At 36.5% G+C, this 21,108-nt stretch overlaps 2 protein-coding genes and 8 long non-coding RNA genes across 15 annotated transcripts in view; 2 read left to right on the top strand and 8 right to left on the bottom strand.

The window, feature by feature from the left end:
- LOC104091629 (putative disease resistance RPP13-like protein 1) overlaps positions 1–21,108 on the top strand; it is a 251,621-nt gene that overhangs the window by 35,240 nt on the left and 195,273 nt on the right. The gene's annotated exons all lie outside the window — the stretch shown is intronic.
- Positions 1–21,108, top strand: part of LOC104091630 (uncharacterized protein At2g27730, mitochondrial-like) — a 171,435-nt gene that overhangs the window by 42,081 nt on the left and 108,246 nt on the right. The window lies entirely within an intron of this gene.
- On the bottom strand, positions 5,122–5,552 carry LOC138894963 (uncharacterized). The gene is made up of 2 exons (XR_011409162.1): positions 5,420–5,552; positions 5,122–5,337 (listed from the first exon to the last, which is right to left on the bottom strand). It is a non-coding gene; the product is annotated as an uncharacterized lncRNA (long non-coding RNA).
- Positions 6,539–6,969, bottom strand: LOC138894938 (uncharacterized). The gene is made up of 2 exons (XR_011409143.1): positions 6,837–6,969; positions 6,539–6,754 (listed from the first exon to the last, which is right to left on the bottom strand). It is a non-coding gene; the product is annotated as an uncharacterized lncRNA (long non-coding RNA).
- On the bottom strand, positions 7,956–8,386 carry LOC138894909 (uncharacterized). Its single transcript, XR_011409122.1, has 2 exons — positions 8,254–8,386; positions 7,956–8,171 (listed from the first exon to the last, which is right to left on the bottom strand). It is a non-coding gene; the product is annotated as an uncharacterized lncRNA (long non-coding RNA).
- LOC138894877 (uncharacterized) lies at positions 9,373–9,803 on the bottom strand. The gene is made up of 2 exons (XR_011409120.1): positions 9,671–9,803; positions 9,373–9,588 (listed from the first exon to the last, which is right to left on the bottom strand). It is a non-coding gene; the product is annotated as an uncharacterized lncRNA (long non-coding RNA).
- LOC138894851 (uncharacterized) lies at positions 10,790–11,220 on the bottom strand. Its single transcript, XR_011409117.1, has 2 exons — positions 11,088–11,220; positions 10,790–11,005 (listed from the first exon to the last, which is right to left on the bottom strand). It is a non-coding gene; the product is annotated as an uncharacterized lncRNA (long non-coding RNA).
- Positions 12,207–12,637, bottom strand: LOC138894827 (uncharacterized). The gene is made up of 2 exons (XR_011409113.1): positions 12,505–12,637; positions 12,207–12,422 (listed from the first exon to the last, which is right to left on the bottom strand). It is a non-coding gene; the product is annotated as an uncharacterized lncRNA (long non-coding RNA).
- On the bottom strand, positions 13,624–14,054 carry LOC138894789 (uncharacterized). Its single transcript, XR_011409108.1, has 2 exons — positions 13,922–14,054; positions 13,624–13,839 (listed from the first exon to the last, which is right to left on the bottom strand). It is a non-coding gene; the product is annotated as an uncharacterized lncRNA (long non-coding RNA).
- LOC138894759 (uncharacterized) lies at positions 15,041–15,652 on the bottom strand. The gene is made up of 2 exons (XR_011409107.1): positions 15,339–15,652; positions 15,041–15,256 (listed from the first exon to the last, which is right to left on the bottom strand). It is a non-coding gene; the product is annotated as an uncharacterized lncRNA (long non-coding RNA).

Genomic DNA, 21,108 nt, shown 5'->3' with positions numbered 1-21,108 from the left:
TTGAATAGCACTTTGACTATCACAAAAAATTGTAATATTTTTTTGTTCAATACCAAGCTCCTTTAGCAAGCCCTGAAGCTAAATTGCCTCCTTCACAACCTCTGTAATAGCCATGTACTCTGCCTCTGTTGTAGACAAATCAACTGTTGACTGTAAAGTAGACTTCCAACTAACTGATGCCATTGCAATAGTAAACACATAACCAGTAGTTGACCTTCGTTTGTCCAGATTACCCGCAAAATCTGAGTCACAATATCCAACTACAGACCGATTGCCTTCCTGCTCAAAAACTAACCCAATATCTACAGTACTATGAATATACCGTAGAATCCATTTCACAGCTTGCCAATGCTCCTTTCCTGGATTATGCATATATCTGCTAATAACTCCAACGGCTTGTGAAATGTCAGGTCTCGTACAAACCATTGCATACATCAAGCTACCAACATCATTTGCGTAAGGTACCCTTGACATATACTCCTGTTCAGTTTCATCCTTTGGCGACATAGTAGTACTTAGCTTAAAATGGGAGCAAGTGGCGTGCTAATTGGCTTAGTCTTCTTATCTATGCCAAAACGCTGTAGTACTCTCTTCAAATATTCTTTCTGAGATAAACAGAGTTTCTTTGAACGTCTATCTCTTATTATCTCCATGTCAAGAATTTTCTTTGCCTCACCCAGATCCTTCATCTCGAACTCCTCCTTCAGTTGAATCTTCAACTTATCAATTTCTTCCGAATTCTTGGAAGTTACCAACATATCATCAACATATAGGAGAAGATATACAAAGGAACCATCATTAAGTTTGCGCAAATACACACAATGATCGTATTTGCTTCTCTTGTACCCTTGCCGCAACATAAACTTGTCAAATCGCTTGTTCCATTGTCTAGAAGATTGTTTCAATCCGTACAACGATTTTTCAAGTTTGCATACCATATTTTCTTTTCCAGCAACTTTGAATCCTTCTGGCTGATTCATGTAGATTTTCTCCTCCAAGTTTCCATATAAAAACGCAGTTTTTACATCCATCTGAACTAGTTCCAAATCCAACTGTGCTACCAAAGCCAACATAATTCTAATGGAGGAATGTTTTACAACTGGAGAAAATACTTCATTGTAATCAATTCCCTCCTTCTGAGCATATTCTTTGGCCACCAATCTTGCTTTGTAGCGAACATCTTCTTGGTTAGGAAATCCTTCTTTCTTTGCAAATACCCATTTGTACCCAACTGTTTTCTTTCCCTTCGGGACATTGGCCAATTTCCGTGTATGATTCTGATGAAGGGAGTGTATTTTTTCATTCATGGCAATCCTCCACTTATCTTCGTCTGAACTTTGGATTGCGTCTTTATAAGTGGTAGGAACACCATCAGCTACAATTGAGGTTGCTCAAGCAACCGTCTCTATGAGACGAACAAGTTTCGTTATTGTCCTTTTTGGCCTGCTGGTTGCTATTGATTCAAGTTGTTGTCGAGGTTCCTGAGTTGGAATCTCCCTCTCTGCTGGCTCTTCTTCCAGAGGGTAATCTTCATGAGTTTCCTCTTCTGCTTCTTGTGTTGGAAAAATAAATTTTCCCTCAAACTCCACCTGCTTTGATGCACCACCTTATTTGACATCTTCAACTGTCACCTTATCTGTTATGGCAGATTCATCAAAGGTAACATCTCTGCTGAATATAATATTCCTTGTCTCTGGACACCATAAGCGGTATCCTTTGACTCCAGAAGTAATCCCCATAAATATAGCCTTCTTTGCTCTCGGATCCAATTTTGACTCTTTCACATGATAGTATGCAATTGAGCCAAACACGTGCAAAGAGTCATAATCTACAGCAGGTTTTCCATACCATTTTTCAAATGGTGTCTTGCCATCAATAGCAGCAGATGGTAGACGATTAATGAGGTGGCATGCATATGTAATTGCCTCAGCCCAAAATTCTTTGCCCAAGCCAGCATTGGACAACATACACCGTACCTTCTCCAGTAAAGTCCGGTTCATACGTTCTGCCACTCCATTCTGTTGTGGTGTATTTCTGACAGTGAAGTGTCGGACGATGCCATCATTTTCACAGACCTTATTGAAATGATCATTTTTGTATTCACCTCCATTGTCTGTGCGAATACACTTGATCCTCCTGCCTGTTTGATTCTCCACCATCGTTTTCCATTTGAGAAAAATTCCCAACACTTCATCTTTCCTCTTCATTGTATACACCCACACTCTTCGGGAAAAATCATCAACAAAGGTTACAAAATAGTGCTTCCCACCCAATGAAGGTGTTTTGGAAGCACCCCAAACATCAGAGTGTACATAATCCAAAATGCCTTTAGTATTATGGATCGCTATACCAAATTTAACCCTTGTCTGTTTCCCTTTGACACAATGCTCGCAAAACTCCAAGTTGCAAGTCTTTACGCCTTTTAACAATCCTTGATTAGATAAAGCTTTCAAGGATTTTCCTCCAGCATGTCCCAAGCGCATGTGCCATAGCCTGGTTGCTTCTGCCTCTTTGTCATCACTGGATGTCACTGTTGCTGTCCCAATAACTGTGCTACCACGATAGCAGTACATGTTATTGTTCTTCCGATTGGCCTTCATTACCACTAGTGCACCGGAGCATATTCTCATCACTCCATTTTCTGCAATGATTTTGAACCCTTTTGATTCTAGGGCTCCCACAGAGATGAGATTCTTCTTCAAACCCGGTACATATCGAACATCTGTTAATGTTCTGATCATTCCATCATGGCTCCTTAATCTTATTGAACCAATGCCATATGAGGTAAGAGGGCTGTTATCCGCTGTGTGGATGACTCCATATTCTCCTTCTTGAAAATTCACGAACCAGTCCTTGTTGGGACACATATGGTAGCTACAAGCCGAGTCCATCAACCATATGTCTGATGATGTTGATAACTCTGTTGTAACTAATGAGAAGTCTGAATCATCACAATCAGCTACATTTGAATCCATAATGGCCTTTCCATTGTTATGTCTGGCCTTATTCTTCAACTTCGGACAGTCTTTCTTCCAGTGCCCCTTTTCTCGACAAAAGGCACATTCATCTTTGCTGGGTCTAGATCTCGACTTGGATCTTCCCTTCTTAGTCCTCGTTTGATTTTGAGGACGACCCCTCACAATTAGTGCTTCTCCTTCTCCGCCCTTCTGTTTTTCTCCCTTTCTTTGTTCATAGCTGTACAAAGCCGAACAAACTTCTCTGAGAGAAATTTCGTCATTTCCATGGAGTAGAGTAGTTTCAAGGTGCTCGTACTCATTAGGAAGTGACCCCAACAACATCAAGGCCAAGTCACCATCATCAAAAGTTGCATCCATATTTTGCAAATCTGTGACCAACTTATTGAAACTGGTGATATGTTCATTCATTGTGGTACCAGGAACATAGGTGAAGCGAAACAGTCTCTTCTTCATGTACAATTTATTTTGACTGTTTTTCTTCAAAAATTTATCCTCGAGTGCTTTCCATAATTTACTTGCAAAAGTTTCCTTTGTGTATGGATATTTCTGCTCTCTAGCAAGGTAGGATCGAATGGTACCGCAAGCAACACGATTGATAATTTTCCAATCTTCTTCTCCAATAACATCTGGCTTTTTTTCTTCAATGGCAAGATCTAGCCCTTGTTAAAAATGAACATCTAGAACCTCGCCTTGCCACATCCCAAAATGTCCTGACCCGTCAAAAATTTCTACCGCAAATTTTGCATTTGACACAATTCTTGTCATAAGCGAAAGATGCCAACGATGACGTATTATTGACACTTGATGTAGATTCTTCTTGTTTATTGTCTCCCATTTTGACACAAATATTATTTAGTAGTTGACGACACAAATCAAGATTATTTCCTTTCTGGTGTGGAAGATCACACTAAGCTGCAACCACAGAGCATACTCAGACAGAACCTTGACTCAGTTATCAAGATAGATCTTTTCTGATGTGGAAGATCAGACTATGCTGGAACCACAGAGCATACTTAGACAGTACCTTGACTCTGATACCAATTGTTGCGGAAGCCAAATGTATATAGTGTGAATGAGTCACAACTACTATACCAAAAATTATGACAACCACTAAATAATAAACAAGACAATAAGACAACAATAAAAGAACACCAGAATTTACGAGGTTCGGCCAATTTTAAAGGCTTTAAATCAATTTATTTCTGCATTTTATTATATAAATATCTAATAATTACCCTCCAAATTATGTTTATGAGGATCTAATCATTTAAACTTATCATTTATACCAATATTAGGTTTTAAATATTTTTAGGGCATTTCTTATAATTACATTTGCAATTTTCAGGGCTAAATTGCACATTTTGCAATAATTGCCCATATGCATGTATAATTACATTATTTATGCAGAAAATAACTTTTTATATTTTTATAATGTTAAATAATTATTTTTAATCATTTTCATGCACAAATTATATGTTATTTATTTATTTATTAAATATTGGATATTTAAAATCTAGCCCTAAATTCCTTAATTTCGGACCTAAACTACCCAATCCGAGCCCAATTACCCCTGGACCAAGACCAATTAATCCAACCCCCATACCCGGTTGCGACCCGTTTAACTAACCCAACCCAGAACCCACAACTAATCGCGCCCGTTGATCTCTAAGATCAATGACCCATATTACTCCTACCCTTTTAATTAACCTACTACGCCCCTAACCCTAACCACTCTTCACCACCCGCCGCCTTTGAATGCTCTCAAACCTCCCCCTTCTCTCTGCCCAAACACTAGCCATCTCCCCCTAAATTTCTCTCCTAATCCCATCGGACATGGAAAATATACGGTTACTTCTTGCCATATTCGACTCCCCCTTGGTACTGGACCCTTTCTCTATACCACTTGCCTAAACATGGCAAGCAGATCTCATCAACTTCGAACCAAAGCTGGTTTAGTTCCTTGACTTTTTTTTGTCTATGTTCATTCTTGTTCTTTTATGGTATGAATCTCTGTGTATTTTCCAATCTTCTTCTCCAATAACATCTGGCTTTTTTTCTTCAATGGCAAGATCTAGCCCTTGTTAAAAATGAACATCTAGAACCTCGCCTTGCCACATCCCAAAATGTCCTGACCCGTCAAAAATTTCTACCGCAAATTTTGCATTTGACACAATTCTTGTCATAAGCGAAGATGCCAACGATGACGTATTATTGACACTTGATGTAGATTCTTCTTGTTTATTGTCTCCCATTTTGACACAAATATTATTTAGTAGTTGACGACACAAATCAAGATTATTTCCTTTCTGGTGTGGAAGATCACACTAAGCTGCAACCACAGAGCATACTCAGACAGAACCTTGACTCAGTTATCAAGATAGATCTTTTCTGATGTGGAAGATCAGACTATGCTGGAACCACAGAGCATACTTAGACAGTACCTTGACTCTGATACCAATTGTTGCGGAAGCCAAATGTATATAGTGTGAATGAGTCACAACTACTATACCAAAAATTATGACAACCACTAAATAATAAACAAGACAATAAGACAACAATAAAAGAACACCAGAATTTACGAGGTTCGGCCAATTTTAAAGGCTTTAAATCAATTTATTTCTGCATTTTATTATATAAATATCTAATAATTACCCTCCAAATTATGTTTATGAGGATCTAATCATTTAAACTTATCATTTATACCAATATTAGGTTTTAAATATTTTTAGGGCATTTCTTATAATTACATTTGCAATTTTCAGGGCTAAATTGCACATTTTGCAATAATTGCCCATATGCATGTATAATTACATTATTTATGCAGAAAATAACTTTTTATATTTTTATAATGTTAAATAATTATTTTTAATCATTTTCATGCACAAATTATATGTTATTTATTTATTTATTAAATATTGGATATTTAAAATCTAGCCCTAAATTCCTTAATTTCGGACCTAAACTACCCAATCCGAGCCCAATTACCCCTGGACCAAGACCAATTAATCCAACCCCCATACCCGGTTGCGACCCGTTTAACTAACCCAACCCAGAACCCACAACTAATCGCGCCCGTTGATCTCTAAGATCAATGACCCATATTACTCCTACCCTTTTAATTAACCTACTACGCCCCTAACCCTAACCACTCTTCACCACCCGCCGCCTTTGAATGCTCTCAAACCTCCCCCTTCTCTCTGCCCAAACACTAGCCATCTCCCCCTAAATTTCTCTCCTAATCCCATCGGACATGGAAAATATACGGTTACTTCTTGCCATATTCGACTCCCCCTTGGTACTGGACCCTTTCTCTATACCACTTGCCTAAACATGGCAAGCAGATCTCATCAACTTCGAACCAAAGCTGGTTTAGTTCCTTGACTTTTTTTTGTCTATGTTCATTCTTGTTCTTTTATGGTATGAATCTCTGTGTATTTTCCAATCTTCTTCTCCAATAACATCTGGCTTTTTTTCTTCAATGGCAAGATCTAGCCCTTGTTAAAAATGAACATCTAGAACCTCGCCTTGCCACATCCCAAAATGTCCTGACCCGTCAAAAATTTCTACCGCAAATTTTGCATTTGACACAATTCTTGTCATAAGCGAAGATGCCAACGATGACGTATTATTGACACTTGATGTAGATTCTTCTTGTTTATTGTCTCCCATTTTGACACAAATATTATTTAGTAGTTGACGACACAAATCAAGATTATTTCCTTTCTGGTGTGGAAGATCACACTAAGCTGCAACCACAGAGCATACTCAGACAGAACCTTGACTCAGTTATCAAGATAGATCTTTTCTGATGTGGAAGATCAGACTATGCTGGAACCACAGAGCATACTTAGACAGTACCTTGACTCTGATACCAATTGTTGCGGAAGCCAAATGTATATAGTGTGAATGAGTCACAACTACTATACCAAAAATTATGACAACCACTAAATAATAAACAAGACAATAAGACAACAATAAAAGAACACCAGAATTTACGAGGTTCGGCCAATTTTAAAGGCTTTAAATCAATTTATTTCTGCATTTTATTATATAAATATCTAATAATTACCCTCCAAATTATGTTTATGAGGATCTAATCATTTAAACTTATCATTTATACCAATATTAGGTTTTAAATATTTTTAGGGCATTTCTTATAATTACATTTGCAATTTTCAGGGCTAAATTGCACATTTTGCAATAATTGCCCATATGCATGTATAATTACATTATTTATGCAGAAAATAACTTTTTATATTTTTATAATGTTAAATAATTATTTTTAATCATTTTCATGCACAAATTATATGTTATTTATTTATTTATTAAATATTGGATATTTAAAATCTAGCCCTAAATTCCTTAATTTCGGACCTAAACTACCCAATCCGAGCCCAATTACCCCTGGACCAAGACCAATTAATCCAACCCCCATACCCGGTTGCGACCCGTTTAACTAACCCAACCCAGAACCCACAACTAATCGCGCCCGTTGATCTCTAAGATCAATGACCCATATTACTCCTACCCTTTTAATTAACCTACTACGCCCCTAACCCTAACCACTCTTCACCACCCGCCGCCTTTGAATGCTCTCAAACCTCCCCCTTCTCTCTGCCCAAACACTAGCCATCTCCCCCTAAATTTCTCTCCTAATCCCATCGGACATGGAAAATATACGGTTACTTCTTGCCATATTCGACTCCCCCTTGGTACTGGACCCTTTCTCTATACCACTTGCCTAAACATGGCAAGCAGATCTCATCAACTTCGAACCAAAGCTGGTTTAGTTCCTTGACTTTTTTTTGTCTATGTTCATTCTTGTTCTTTTATGGTATGAATCTCTGTGTATTTTCCAATCTTCTTCTCCAATAACATCTGGCTTTTTTTCTTCAATGGCAAGATCTAGCCCTTGTTAAAAATGAACATCTAGAACCTCGCCTTGCCACATCCCAAAATGTCCTGACCCGTCAAAAATTTCTACCGCAAATTTTGCATTTGACACAATTCTTGTCATAAGCGAAGATGCCAACGATGACGTATTATTGACACTTGATGTAGATTCTTCTTGTTTATTGTCTCCCATTTTGACACAAATATTATTTAGTAGTTGACGACACAAATCAAGATTATTTCCTTTCTGGTGTGGAAGATCACACTAAGCTGCAACCACAGAGCATACTCAGACAGAACCTTGACTCAGTTATCAAGATAGATCTTTTCTGATGTGGAAGATCAGACTATGCTGGAACCACAGAGCATACTTAGACAGTACCTTGACTCTGATACCAATTGTTGCGGAAGCCAAATGTATATAGTGTGAATGAGTCACAACTACTATACCAAAAATTATGACAACCACTAAATAATAAACAAGACAATAAGACAACAATAAAAGAACACCAGAATTTACGAGGTTCGGCCAATTTTAAAGGCTTTAAATCAATTTATTTCTGCATTTTATTATATAAATATCTAATAATTACCCTCCAAATTATGTTTATGAGGATCTAATCATTTAAACTTATCATTTATACCAATATTAGGTTTTAAATATTTTTAGGGCATTTCTTATAATTACATTTGCAATTTTCAGGGCTAAATTGCACATTTTGCAATAATTGCCCATATGCATGTATAATTACATTATTTATGCAGAAAATAACTTTTTATATTTTTATAATGTTAAATAATTATTTTTAATCATTTTCATGCACAAATTATATGTTATTTATTTATTTATTAAATATTGGATATTTAAAATCTAGCCCTAAATTCCTTAATTTCGGACCTAAACTACCCAATCCGAGCCCAATTACCCCTGGACCAAGACCAATTAATCCAACCCCCATACCCGGTTGCGACCCGTTTAACTAACCCAACCCAGAACCCACAACTAATCGCGCCCGTTGATCTCTAAGATCAATGACCCATATTACTCCTACCCTTTTAATTAACCTACTACGCCCCTAACCCTAACCACTCTTCACCACCCGCCGCCTTTGAATGCTCTCAAACCTCCCCCTTCTCTCTGCCCAAACACTAGCCATCTCCCCCTAAATTTCTCTCCTAATCCCATCGGACATGGAAAATATACGGTTACTTCTTGCCATATTCGACTCCCCCTTGGTACTGGACCCTTTCTCTATACCACTTGCCTAAACATGGCAAGCAGATCTCATCAACTTCGAACCAAAGCTGGTTTAGTTCCTTGACTTTTTTTTGTCTATGTTCATTCTTGTTCTTTTATGGTATGAATCTCTGTGTATTTTCCAATCTTCTTCTCCAATAACATCTGGCTTTTTTTCTTCAATGGCAAGATCTAGCCCTTGTTAAAAATGAACATCTAGAACCTCGCCTTGCCACATCCCAAAATGTCCTGACCCGTCAAAAATTTCTACCGCAAATTTTGCATTTGACACAATTCTTGTCATAAGCGAAGATGCCAACGATGACGTATTATTGACACTTGATGTAGATTCTTCTTGTTTATTGTCTCCCATTTTGACACAAATATTATTTAGTAGTTGACGACACAAATCAAGATTATTTCCTTTCTGGTGTGGAAGATCACACTAAGCTGCAACCACAGAGCATACTCAGACAGAACCTTGACTCAGTTATCAAGATAGATCTTTTCTGATGTGGAAGATCAGACTATGCTGGAACCACAGAGCATACTTAGACAGTACCTTGACTCTGATACCAATTGTTGCGGAAGCCAAATGTATATAGTGTGAATGAGTCACAACTACTATACCAAAAATTATGACAACCACTAAATAATAAACAAGACAATAAGACAACAATAAAAGAACACCAGAATTTACGAGGTTCGGCCAATTTTAAAGGCTTTAAATCAATTTATTTCTGCATTTTATTATATAAATATCTAATAATTACCCTCCAAATTATGTTTATGAGGATCTAATCATTTAAACTTATCATTTATACCAATATTAGGTTTTAAATATTTTTAGGGCATTTCTTATAATTACATTTGCAATTTTCAGGGCTAAATTGCACATTTTGCAATAATTGCCCATATGCATGTATAATTACATTATTTATGCAGAAAATAACTTTTTATATTTTTATAATGTTAAATAATTATTTTTAATCATTTTCATGCACAAATTATATGTTATTTATTTATTTATTAAATATTGGATATTTAAAATCTAGCCCTAAATTCCTTAATTTCGGACCTAAACTACCCAATCCGAGCCCAATTACCCCTGGACCAAGACCAATTAATCCAACCCCCATACCCGGTTGCGACCCGTTTAACTAACCCAACCCAGAACCCACAACTAATCGCGCCCGTTGATCTCTAAGATCAATGACCCATATTACTCCTACCCTTTTAATTAACCTACTACGCCCCTAACCCTAACCACTCTTCACCACCCGCCGCCTTTGAATGCTCTCAAACCTCCCCCTTCTCTCTGCCCAAACACTAGCCATCTCCCCCTAAATTTCTCTCCTAATCCCATCGGACATGGAAAATATACGGTTACTTCTTGCCATATTCGACTCCCCCTTGGTACTGGACCCTTTCTCTATACCACTTGCCTAAACATGGCAAGCAGATCTCATCAACTTCGAACCAAAGCTGGTTTAGTTCCTTGACTTTTTTTTGTCTATGTTCATTCTTGTTCTTTTATGGTATGAATCTCTGTGTATTTTCCAATCTTCTTCTCCAATAACATCTGGCTTTTTTTCTTCAATGGCAAGATCTAGCCCTTGTTAAAAATGAACATCTAGAACCTCGCCTTGCCACATCCCAAAATGTCCTGACCCGTCAAAAATTTCTACCGCAAATTTTGCATTTGACACAATTCTTGTCATAAGCGAAGATGCCAACGATGACGTATTATTGACACTTGATGTAGATTCTTCTTGTTTATTGTCTCCCATTTTGACACAAATATTATTTAGTAGTTGACGACACAAATCAAGATTATTTCCTTTCTGGTGTGGAAGATCACACTAAGCTGCAACCACAGAGCATACTCAGACAGAACCTTGACTCAGTTATCAAGATAGATCTTTTCTGATGTGGAAGATCAGACTATGCTGGAACCACAGAGCATACTTAGACAGTACCTTGACTCTGATACCAATTGTTGCGGAAGCCAAATGTATATAGTGTGAATGAGTCACAACTACTATACCAAAAATTATGACAACCACTAAATAATAAACAAGACAATAAGACAACAATAAAAGAACACCAGAATTTACGAGGTTCGGCCAATTTTAAAGGCTTTAAATCAATTTATTTCTGCATTTTATTATATAAATATCTAATAATTACCCTCCAAATTATGTTTATGAGGATCTAATCATTTAAACTTATCATTTATACCAATATTAGGTTTTAAATATTTTTAGGGCATTTCTTATAATTACATTTGCAATTTTCAGGGCTAAATTGCACATTTTGCAATAATTGCCCATATGCATGTATAATTACATTATTTATGCAGAAAATAACTTTTTATATTTTTATAATGTTAAATAATTATTTTTAATCATTTTCATGCACAAATTATATGTTATTTATTTATTTATTAAATATTGGATATTTAAAATCTAGCCCTAAATTCCTTAATTTCGGACCTAAACTACCCAATCCGAGCCCAATTACCCCTGGACCAAGACCAATTAATCCAACCCCCATACCCGGTTGCGACCCGTTTAACTAACCCAACCCAGAACCCACAACTAATCGCGCCCGTTGATCTCTAAGATCAATGACCCATATTACTCCTACCCTTTTAATTAACCTACTACGCCCCTAACCCTAACCACTCTTCACCACCCGCCGCCTTTGAATGCTCTCAAACCTCCCCCTTCTCTCTGCCCAAACACTAGCCATCTCCCCCTAAATTTCTCTCCTAATCCCATCGGACATGGAAAATATACGGTTACTTCTTGCCATATTCGACTCCCCCTTGGTACTGGACCCTTTCTCTATACCACTTGCCTAAACATGGCAAGCAGATCTCATCAACTTCGAACCAAAGCTGGTTTAGTTCCTTGACTTTTTTTTGTCTATGTTCATTCTTGTTCTTTTATGGTATGAATCTCTGTGTATTTTCCAATCTTCTTCTCCAATAACATCTGGCTTTTTTTCTTCAATGGCAAGATCTAGCCCTTGTTAAAAATGAACATCTAGAACCTCGCCTTGCCACATCCCAAAATGTCCTGACCCGTCAAAAATTTCTACCGCAAATTTTGCATTTGACACAATTCTTGTCATAAGCGAAGATGCCAACGATGACGTATTATTGACACTTGATGTAGATTCTTCTTGTTTATTGTCTCCCATTTTGACACAAATATTATTTAGTAGTTGACGACACAAATCAAGATTATTTCCTTTCTGGTGTGGAAGATCACACTAAGCTGCAACCACAGAGCATACTCAGACAGAACCTTGACTCAGTTATCAAGATAGATCTTTTCTGATGTGGAAGATCAGACTATGCTGGAACCACAGAGCATACTTAGACAGTACCTTGACTCTGATACCAATTGTTGCGGAAGCCAAATGTATATAGTGTGAATGAGTCACAACTACTATACCAAAAATTATGACAACCACTAAATAATAAACAAGACAATAAGACAACAATAAAAGAACACCAGAATTTACGAGGTTCGGCCAATTTTAAAGGCTTTAAATCAATTTATTTCTGCATTTTATTATATAAATATCTAATAATTACCCTCCAAATTATGTTTATGAGGATCTAATCATTTAAACTTATCATTTATACCAATATTAGGTTTTAAATATTTTTAGGGCATTTCTTATAATTACATTTGCAATTTTCAGGGCTAAATTGCACATTTTGCAATAATTGCCCATATGCATGTATAATTACATTATTTATGCAGAAAATAACTTTTTATATTTTTATAATGTTAAATAATTATTTTTAATCATTTTCATGCACAAATTATATGTTATTTATTTATTTATTAAATATTGGATATTTAAAATCTAGCCCTAAATTCCTTAATTTCGGACCTAAACTACCCAATCCGAGCCCAATTACCCCTGGACCAAGACCAATTAATCCAACCCCCATACCCGGTTGCGACCCGTTTAACTAACCCAACCCAGAACCCACAACTAATCGCGCCCGTTGATCTCTAAGATCAATGACCCATATTACTCCTACCCTTTTAATTAACCTACTACGCCCCTAACCCTAACCACTCTTCACCACCCGCCGCCTTTGAATGCTCTCAAACCTCCCCCTTCTCTCTGCCCAAACACTAGCCATCTCCCCCTAAATTTCTCTCCTAATCCCATCGGACATGGAAAATATACGGTTACTTCTTGCCATATTCGACTCCCCCTTGGTACTGGACCCTTTCTCTATACCACTTGCCTAAACATGGCAAGCAGATCTCATCAACTTCGAACCAAAGCTGGTTTAGTTCCTTGACTTTTTTTTGTCTATGTTCATTCTTGTTCTTTTATGGTATGAATCTCTGTGTATTTTCCAATCTTCTTCTCCAATAACATCTGGCTTTTTTTCTTCAATGGCAAGATCTAGCCCTTGTTAAAAATGAACATCTAGAACCTCGCCTTGCCACATCCCAAAATGTCCTGACCCGTCAAAAATTTCTACCGCAAATTTTGCATTTGACACAATTCTTGTCATAAGCGAAGATGCCAACGATGACGTATTATTGACACTTGATGTAGATTCTTCTTGTTTATTGTCTCCCATTTTGACACAAATATTATTTAGTAGTTGACGACACAAATCAAGATTATTTCCTTTCTGGTGTGGAAGATCACACTAAGCTGCAACCACAGAGCATACTCAGACAGAACCTTGACTCAGTTATCAAGATAGATCTTTTCTGATGTGGAAGATCAGACTATGCTGGAACCACAGAGCATACTTAGACAGTACCTTGACTCTGATACCAATTGTTGCGGAAGCCAAATGTATATAGTGTGAATGAGTCACAACTACTATACCAAAAATTATGACAACCACTAAATAATAAACAAGACAATAAGACAACAATAAAAGAACACCAGAATTTACGAGGTTCGGCCAATTTTAAAGGCTTTAAATCAATTTATTTCTGCATTTTATTATATAAATATCTAATAATTACCCTCCAAATTATGTTTATGAGGATCTAATCATTTAAACTTATCATTTATACCAATATTAGGTTTTAAATATTTTTAGGGCATTTCTTATAATTACATTTGCAATTTTCAGGGCTAAATTGCACATTTTGCAATAATTGCCCATATGCATGTATAATTACATTATTTATGCAGAAAATAACTTTTTATATTTTTATAATGTTAAATAATTATTTTTAATCATTTTCATGCACAAATTATATGTTATTTATTTATTTATTAAATATTGGATATTTAAAATCTAGCCCTAAATTCCTTAATTTCGGACCTAAACTACCCAATCCGAGCCCAATTACCCCTGGACCAAGACCAATTAATCCAACCCCCATACCCGGTTGCGACCCGTTTAACTAACCCAACCCAGAACCCACAACTAATCGCGCCCGTTGATCTCTAAGATCAATGACCCATATTACTCCTACCCTTTTAATTAACCTACTACGCCCCTAACCCTAACCACTCTTCACCACCCGCCGCCTTTGAATGCTCTCAAACCTCCCCCTTCTCTCTGCCCAAACACTAGCCATCTCCCCCTAAATTTCTCTCCTAATCCCATCGGACATGGAAAATATACGGTTACTTCTTGCCATATTCGACTCCCCCTTGGTACTGGACCCTTTCTCTATACCACTTGCCTAAACATGGCAAGCAGATCTCATCAACTTCGAACCAAAGCTGGTTTAGTTCCTTGACTTTTTTTTGTCTATGTTCATTCTTGTTCTTTTATGGTATGAATCTCTGTGTATTTTCCAATCTTCTTCTCCAATAACATCTGGCTTTTTTTCTTCAATGGCAAGATCTAGCCCTTGTTAAAAATGAACATCTAGAACCTCGCCTTGCCACATCCCAAAATGTCCTGACCCGTCAAAAATTTCTACCGCAAATTTTGCATTTGACACAATTCTTGTCATAAGCGAAGATGCCAACGATGACGTATTATTGACACTTGATGTAGATTCTTCTTGTTTATTGTCTCCCATTTTGACACAAATATTATTTAGTAGTTGACGACACAAATCAAGATTATTTCCTTTCTGGTGTGGAAGATCACACTAAGCTGCAACCACAGAGCATACTCAGACAGAACCTTGACTCAGTTATCAAGATAGATCTTTTCTGATGTGGAAGATCAGACTATGCTGGAACCACAGAGCATACTTAGACAGTACCTTGACTCTGATACCAATTGTTGCGGAAGCCAAATGTATATAGTGTGAATGAGTCACAACTACTATACCAAAAATTATGACAACCACTAAATAATAAACAAGACAATAAGACAACAATAAAAGAACACCAGAATTTACGAGGTTCGGCCAATTTTGCCTACTTCCTCGGACACAATCAATATTTTATTCCACTCCAAAATTACAAGTGAAATAATACTAAAGAGAGAAGATACAAATGCCTTAAGAAGATAAAAGGCAAATGAGAGGTGTTCTTAAATCCTAAACATTAGGCCTCCTTTTATAGGGTGAAATTCCCATTCAAAATCGTCATCCATCGATGTGGGACTTTTGACAATTTCAACATATAGTAGGATGTAAGTTTCAGATTGACACTAAGCTATACGTATTATACATTTTATGAAACTTGATTTTCCCCGAGTAATTCTTTCTCTACTGTGGATTAGTCTGCATAGATTTGATGGCAGTAGTTTTAGGCTTCACTCGATTAAGATTTATTTGTTCTAACAAAATCTTCTGCTTAATGATTTTCACTTGATTGCACCACTTCCAGGTTTACTTTCCAACATATCATAACAGATCACAAAGGTAATGTTTGACGAATGAAAACCACTTTGCTAAGAGTCTCTCTAATGAATCAATAAATATTTGTACTCTTTTCCAGTTAAACCCGACCATGAAAAACGTGATCTTCTTGTCTTGATTAAGAAGAATGATTCATCCTACTGTGTAATATGGCCAAATTGTTATGACATTTTCCTGACATAATATCCACTATTAGGCCAAGGATTTCTTGCTATAAATAGAGTAGCTTCTTCTCATTTGAAAACACACAAATTCAAGAGCTTTTCACTCTTGTCTTTCTTTCTCCTCATTTATTTCATTGTAGTGTATTTTGTAAGAGAGTGAGTGTTGAGAAACACTTGTGTGAACCATTTCTTTGGAGTGATCTTATGAGGTTATTCTCTTGGGGTATTTGGGACTAATTAGAGTATTTACTCTAATTTTGTACTCTCTTTTGTACTCTTGTTGGTATAGTAAAATTGCTCCTCTCTGCTTGTAGACGTAGGTCACCTTGACCGAACCACATTAAATTTGTGTCTTCTTTATCTTCTTTAATTGCCGTTATTATGAACTTGCATTGTCTTTATTATTGTCATTATAACATTATTTGGCTAAATTCCGCACAACCCGGTAACCCGATCCTAACAAATTGGTATCAGAGCCAGATCTAACCGGGTTAGTTTAAATAGCCAAAATGACTCTAACAAAGTTTTATGTTGAGAAATTTGACCAAAGTGCAAACTTCGAAATGTGGCAATTAAATATGGAAGCAATCCTAATTCAGGATAGCTTAGATTTGGCACTGCAAGAAAAGGAGAAGATGCCGGATAAAATGACGGACGAGGAGTTTGCCGTCATAGACAAAAAGGCAAAAACAGGTATTGTTTTAAATCTTTCAAATGAGGTTTTGCGTGAAGTTGCAGCAGAAAGCTCATCCAAAGGCATATGGGAAAAGCTTAAAACCCTATATATGAAAAGAACAGTAGAAAACTGACTTTACCTAAAGTAAAAACTCTACACTTTTCGTATGGATGAAGGTACCTATATACTTACACATCTTGATACTTTTGATTCTTTCTTATGGATTTAAGCAACATAGATGCTGAAATCAAAGATGAGGATCAAGCCGTGTTATTGCTTGTTTCCTTACCCCACTCGTTTAAACATATAAGAGATACTATGCTTTATGGAAATGATAATATCTCTTATAAAGATATCAAATCTATTTTGAAATCAAAAGAACAAATAGATAGAGATATTACTGGGGAAACTAGTGGGAACCAAGGGGAAGGCTTATTCATAAGAGGTAGATCCAATAAGAAAGATTCAAGTAGTGAGAAACCTAAATCAAGGTCAAAATCCAGATACAGAAATGTCATGTGCAAATATTGTCATAAGAAAGGTCACATTATTTCCGAATGCTTTAAATTGAAAAACAAAGAAAAGTATATAGAAAAGAAAAATGAGCACAAAAATACTGACACTGCCGAAGCAAGTGTAGCTGCTGATAAGACTGAGGGAACTATTTTTTTAGCAGCTAATAATAGTTTCAAATCAAACAATTAGTGGATTTTAGATTCGGGTTGTTCTTATCATATGTGTCCCAGTCGGGATTTATTTACCACATATGAATCTATTGGAGGTAGAGTTGTCTTGATGGGCAACAATGCTTCCTGCAAAGTTATTGGAAAAAGTACAGTCTGAATCAAAATGCACGATGGTGTGGTGAGAACTCTCACCGATGTTAGACATGTTCCTCACTTGAAAAAAAATCTCATCTCTTTCGGCACTCTAGAATCTCTTGGGTGCAAGTACACAGGTGAAGGTGGAGTTCTGAAAATATTTCATGGTGCTCTTGTGATCATGAAAGCACGCAGACCTGGTACATTGTATACTCTTTTGGGATCTACTGTTACAGGTGCTGCTGCAGTTTCAATATCAGATAAATCAGATTCTGACATCACCAAAATGTGGCATATGTGATTGGGGCATATAAGTAAAAAAGGTCTTTCCATCCTCAGCAAAAGAGGTCTCTTATGTGGCCTAAATACCGGAAATATGGAGTTCTGTGAACATTGTGTATTCGGGAAGCAGAAAAGAGTCAGCTTCAAATCTCCAGCAATTCATAGAACAAAAAAGGTATTGTGGATTACATTCATTCAGATTTTTGGGGTCCTTCACGTACCCCATCAAAAGGTGGTGCCAGGTATATGTTAACATTCATTGATGATTATTCAAGGAAAGTTTGGGTTTATTTCCTGAAAAATAAAAGTGATGTTTTCTTAAATTTCAAACAATGGAAAGTTTTGATTGAAAAGCAAACAGGAAAACATGTTAAGTGGCTTAGAACAGATAATGGCTTGGAATTTTATAATGATGAATTCAACGAATTTTTCAAGAATGAAGGAATTGCTCGACATCGTATTGTGAGAATGACACCTCAGCAAAATGGTGTGGAAGAAAGGATGAATAGAACTTTTTTGGAAAAGGCTCGTTGCATGATTTTAAATGTTGAGTTGACAAACGCCTTTTGGGCAGAAGCTATCTCTACAGCTTGTTATATTGCCAACCGAGCTCCTTCTGCACCTTTGAACTTTAAGACTCCAGAGGAAATGTGTTTAGGTACTCCTGCTAATTATTCTGATTTAAAGATATTTGATTGCCCTGCATACATGCATTTTAATGATGAAAAATTAGAGCCAAGGGCTAAAAAGTACATTTTCCTTGGGTATGTATCTGGGGTGAAAGGATACCGACTATGGTATCTTGATCCCATGACACCAAAATTTATAATTAGAATAGATGCAACCTTTGATGAATCCTCTATGTTACATTCTAGAAAAGAGTCTTCTAGTTCTTGTAATACAGATAAAGGAAAGAGTACACAAAACCAGGTGGAGATTGAGATTAACATTCCTTCTGAGCCAAGCTCATCAAATTGGAGCAAAATACAGTTGAAACTCCTGAAGTTGAGACAGAAGCTGAAATTCCTGAAGTTGAGACTCCTGAAGTTGAACCAGAAGAAGAGGAATATTCTATAGCCAAACATAGACCAAGAAGAGAAGGTAAACAACCATAAAGGTTTAGAGATTATGTTGCATTTGCTTTTTTAGTTGCACAGGAAACTGAAGAAATTGGAGAACCATCAAAATATTCAGAAGCAATTTCTGGTGATGACTCAGCCAAGTGGTTGATTGCAATGAATGCAGAAATTGAGTCTCTCCACAAGAATGGTACTTGGTCTCTTGTGAAGCCGCCATCAGGAAAAAGAATTGTTGGTTGCAAACGGGTCTTCAAGAAAAAGGATGGCATTCCAGGGGTTGAAGATGCGAGGTATAAGGCACAATTAGTTGCAAAGGGCTATAGTCAGGTACAAGGAGTGGAGTTTAATGATATTTTCTCACCTGTTGTTAAACATAGCTCTATTCGTGTTTTTCTTGCCTTCGTTGCCATGTATGATTTGTAATTAGAACAACTTGATGTTAAGACAACTTTCTTATATGGAAAACTTGAGGAACAAATATACATGCATCAACCCGAAGGATTTGAAATTGAAGGAAAAGAAGATCATGTTTGCTTGTTGAAGGAATCCTTGTACGGATTAAAGCAGTCTCTAAGACAATGGTATAAAAGGTTTGATTCCTTTATGTTGGGTCATGGTTATTCGAGGAGCATGTATGATAGTTGTGTTTACTTCCGGAAGTAAAATGATGGTTCATTTGTGTACCTATTATTATGTGTTGATGACATGCTCATTGCTGCTAAGGATTTAACAGATATTCACAATTTGAAAAGTCAGCTGAAAAGTGAATTTGAGATGAAATATTTGGGAGCAGCTAAGAAAATCCTTCGCATGGAGATCAAAAAAGATCGAAAAGCCAATAGGCTATTTCTAACCCAGAAGAAGTACTTGGAGAAAGTCTTGGAGAGGTCTGGCATGAAAGATGCTAAACCAATTGTTGATACCCAATTTTTCCCTCATATTTTACAAATATACATATATATACTTTTAAAATAGTGCATATGCATAGTCACTTGATTTATAAGCATACACAAGTATTTTCATAATGTTTCATGATTTTTAAAGGCTTTAAATCAATTTATTTCTGCATTTTATTATATAAATATCTAATAATTACCCTCCAAATTATGTTTATGAGGATCTAATCATTTAAACTTATCATTTATACCAATATTAGGTTTTAAATATTTTTAGGGCATTTCTTATAATTACATTTGCAATTTTCAGGGCTAAATTGCACATTTTGCAATAATTGCCCATATGCATGTATAATTACATTATTTATGCAGAAAATAACTTTTTATATTTTTATAATGTTAAATAATTATTTTTAATCATTTTCATGCACAAATTATATGTTATTTATTTATTTATTAAATATTGGAAATTTAAAATCTAGCCCTAAATTCCTTAATTTCGGACCTAAACTACCCAATCCGAGCCCAATTACCCCTGGACCAAGACCAATTAATCCAACCCCCATACCCGGTTGCGACCCGTTTAACTAACCCAACCCAGAACCCACAACTAATCGCGCCCGTTGATCTCTAAGATCAATGACCCATATTACTCCTACCCTTTTAATTAACCTACTACGCCCCTAACCCTAACCACTCTTCACCACCCGCCGCCTTTGAATGCTCTCAAACCTCCCCCTTCTCTCTGCCCAAACACTAGCCATCTCCCCCTAAATTTCTCTCCTAATCCCATCGGACATGGAAAATATACGGTTACTTCTTGCCATATTCGACTCCCCCTTGGCACTGGACCCTTTCTCTATACCACTTGCCTAAACATGGCAAGCAGATCTTATCAACTTCGAACCAAAGCTGGTTTAGTTCCTTGACTTTTTTTTGTCTATGTTCATTCTTGTTCTTTTATGGTATGAATCTCTGTGTATTTCCATGATTCCGACACACCCTAAAATTAGGGTTTCAGATTCTTTTAAATCGAACCAAATCTGGTTAGATTATTTGATTTTGAAAGGAATTTCTGTCTATGTTCATCTTATTCTATGCAACATGTGAGTTTTACCTTTCATTTATTTTAGATTTTCTGCCGATTTTACACTTTCCCTAAAATTAGGGTTTGAGATTGTTTTCGTCTTTTCCTTACTGATTTGATTGCATGTGATGATTCTTTCCTTTCTCGTGTTTGATTGATGAT

Source organism: Nicotiana tomentosiformis, chromosome 1 (assembly GCF_000390325.3).
Source record: "Nicotiana tomentosiformis chromosome 1, ASM39032v3, whole genome shotgun sequence".
Classification (NCBI taxonomy): Eukaryota; Viridiplantae; Streptophyta; class Magnoliopsida; order Solanales; family Solanaceae; genus Nicotiana; species Nicotiana tomentosiformis.
This window is presented reverse-complemented; position numbering and strand designations above follow the sequence as displayed.